The sequence below is a fragment of the Poecilia mexicana genome, unplaced genomic scaffold, assembly GCF_051168715.1.
Source record: "Poecilia mexicana isolate PSO_F unplaced genomic scaffold, ASM5116871v1 scaffold_6, whole genome shotgun sequence".
Lineage (NCBI taxonomy): Eukaryota > Metazoa > Chordata > Actinopteri > Cyprinodontiformes > Poeciliidae > Poecilia > Poecilia mexicana.
Window position 1 is genome coordinate 29210560 of NW_028263375.1, and position 2500 is coordinate 29213059.

Consider the following 2500-nt stretch of genomic DNA (forward strand, 5'->3'; position numbering starts at 1 on the left):
ACCAGTTGCTGTAAGCCTTTTTGTGCAGCAGAGGGTGCTGCTGCTCTCTTTCGGCTACGCGTCCGACATGCATTTCGTTTGTCTTGCTGAAAAAAAAGCAAGCGCCAGCTGGCTGCTCTGCTGTACAAAGTGCTGGAGCTGACACTGCTTTGCGGCTTACGGCCACACTACTTTGAGAACGTCTGATCTCAGAAGCCAATCAGGGTTGGGCCTGGTTAGTACTTGGATGGGAGACCACCTGGGAATACCAGGTGCTGTAAGCCCTTTTGTGCAGCAGAGGGTGCTGCTGCTCTCTTTCGGCTACACGTCCGACATGCATTTCGTTTGTCTTGCCGAACAGAAAGCAAGCGCCAGCTGGCTGCTCTGCTGTACAAGGTGCTGGAGCTGACGCTGCTTTGCAGCTTACGGCCACACTACTTTGATAACGCCAGATCTCATCTGATCTCGGAAGCCAAGCAGGGTCGGGTCTGGTTAGTACTTGGATGGGAGACCGCCTGGGAATACCAGGTGCTGTAAGCCTTTTTGTGCAGCAGAGGGTGCTGCTGCTCCCTTTCTGCTACACGTCCGACATGCATTTCGTTTCTCTTGCCGAAAAAAAGCAAGCGCCAGCTAGCTGCTCTGCTGTACAAAGTGCTGGAGCTGACGCAGATTTGTGATTTACGGCCACACTACCTCGAGATCGCGAGATCTCGTCTGATCTCGGAAGCCAAGCAGGGTCGGGCCTGGTTAGTACTTGGATGGGAGACCACCTGGGAATTCCAGGTGCTGTAAGCCTTTTTGTGCAGCAGAGGGTGCTGCTGCTCCCTTTCGGCTACGCGTCCGACATGCATTTCGTTTGTCTTGCCGAACAAAAAGCAAGCGCCAGCTGGCTGCTCTGCTGTACAAAGTGCTAGAGCTGACACTGCTTTGCAGCTTACGGCCACACTACTTTGAGAACGCCCGATCTCGTCTGATCTCGGAAGCCAATCAGGGTTGGGCCTGGTTAGTACTTGGATGGGAGACCACCTGGGAATACCAGGTGCTGTAAGCCCTTTTGTGCAGCAGAGGGTGCTGCTGCTCTCTTTCCGCTACACGTCCGACATGCATTTCGTTTGTCTTGCCGAACAGAAAGCAAGCGCCAGCTGGCTGCTCTGCTGTACAAGGTGCTGGAGCTGACGCTGCTTTGCAGCTTACGGCCACACTACTTTGATAACGCCCGATCTCGTCTGATCTCGGAAGCCAAGCAGGGTCGGGTCTGGTTAGTACTTGGATGGGAGACCGCCTGGGAATACCAGGTGCTGTAAGCCTTTTTGTGCAGCAGAGGGTGCTGCTGCTCCCTTTCTGCTACACGTCCGACATGCATTTCGTTTCTCTTGCCGAAAAAAAGCAAGCGCCAGCTGGCTGCTCTGCTGTACAAAGTGCTGGAGCTGACGCAGATTTGTGATTTACGGCCACACTACCTCGAGATCGCGAGATCTCGTCTGATCTCGGAAGCCAAGCAGGGTCGGGCCTGGTTAGTACTTGGATGGGAGACCACCTGGGAATTCCAGGTGCTGTAAGCCTTTTTGTGCAGCAGAGGGTGCTGCTGCTCCCTTTCGGCTACGCGTCCGACATGCATTTCGTTTGTCTTGCTGAACAAAAAGCAAGCGCCAGCTGGCTGCTCTGCTGTACAAAGTGCTAGAGCTGACACTGCTTTGCAGCTTACGGCCACACTACTTTGAGAACGCCCGATCTCGTCTGATCTCGGAAGCCAATCAGGGTTGGGCCTGGTTAGTACTTGGATGGGAGACCACCTGGGAATACCAGGTGCTGTAAGCCTTTTTGTGCAGCAGAGGGTGCTGCTGCTCTCTTTCGGCTACGCGTCCGACATGCATTTCGTTTGTCTTGCCGAACAAAAAGCAAGCGCCAGCTGGCTGCTCTGCTGTACAAAGTGCTGGAGCTGACGCTGCTTTGCAGCTTACGGCCACACTACCTCGAGAACGCCCGATCTCTTCTGTTCTCGGAAGCCAAGCAGGGTCATGCCTGGTTAGTACTTGGATGGGAGACTACCTGGGAATACCAGTTGCTGTAAGCCTTTTTGTGCAGCAGAGGGTGCTGCTGCTCTCTTTCGGCTACGCGTCCGACATGCATTTCGTTTGTCTTGCTGAAAAAAAAGCAAGCGCCAGCTGGCTGCTCTGCTGTACAAAGTGCTGGAGCTGACACTGCTTTGCGGCTTACGGCCACACTACTTTGAGAACGTCTGATCTCAGAAGCCAATCAGGGTTGGGCCTGGTTAGTACTTGGATGGGAGACCACCTGGGAATACCAGGTGCTGTAAGCCCTTTTGTGCAGCAGAGGGTGCTGCTGCTCTCTTTCGGCTACACGTCCGACATGCATTTCGTTTGTCTTGCCGAACAGAAAGCAAGCGCCAGCTGGCTGCTCTGCTGTACAAGGTGCTGGAGCTGACGCTGCTTTGCAGCTTACGGCCACACTACTTTGATAACGCCAGATCTCGTCTGATCTCGGAAGCCAAGCAGGGTCG

General features: G+C 54.2%; 3 non-coding genes and 8 pseudogenes across 3 annotated transcripts; all 11 read left to right on the forward strand.

Annotated features, from left to right (window-relative positions):
• The window catches only part of LOC148159449 (5S ribosomal RNA), a 119-nt pseudogene extending 102 nt beyond the window's left edge, over positions 1 to 17 (forward strand).
• Positions 18 to 154: 137 nt separating this feature from the next.
• On the forward strand, positions 155 to 263 carry LOC148159450 (5S ribosomal RNA; annotated as a pseudogene).
• Positions 264 to 400: 137 nt separating this feature from the next.
• Positions 401 to 519, forward strand: LOC148159451 (5S ribosomal RNA; annotated as a pseudogene).
• Positions 520 to 655: 136 nt separating this feature from the next.
• On the forward strand, positions 656 to 774 carry LOC148159452 (5S ribosomal RNA; annotated as a pseudogene).
• Positions 775 to 911: 137 nt separating this feature from the next.
• LOC148159453 (5S ribosomal RNA) lies at positions 912 to 1030 on the forward strand. Its single transcript, XR_015763634.1, has one exon. It is a non-coding gene; the product is annotated as a 5S ribosomal RNA (ribosomal RNA).
• Positions 1031 to 1167: 137 nt separating this feature from the next.
• LOC148159454 (5S ribosomal RNA) lies at positions 1168 to 1286 on the forward strand. The gene has a single exon (XR_015763651.1). It is a non-coding gene; the product is annotated as a 5S ribosomal RNA (ribosomal RNA).
• Positions 1287 to 1422: 136 nt separating this feature from the next.
• LOC148159455 (5S ribosomal RNA) lies at positions 1423 to 1541 on the forward strand (annotated as a pseudogene).
• Positions 1542 to 1678: 137 nt separating this feature from the next.
• Positions 1679 to 1797, forward strand: LOC148159456 (5S ribosomal RNA). Its single transcript, XR_015763635.1, has one exon. It is a non-coding gene; the product is annotated as a 5S ribosomal RNA (ribosomal RNA).
• A 137-nt stretch (positions 1798 to 1934) lies between these two features.
• Positions 1935 to 2053, forward strand: LOC148159457 (5S ribosomal RNA; annotated as a pseudogene).
• A 137-nt stretch (positions 2054 to 2190) lies between these two features.
• Positions 2191 to 2299, forward strand: LOC148159458 (5S ribosomal RNA; annotated as a pseudogene).
• A 137-nt stretch (positions 2300 to 2436) lies between these two features.
• Positions 2437 to 2500, forward strand: part of LOC148159459 (5S ribosomal RNA) — a 119-nt pseudogene continuing 55 nt past the window's right edge.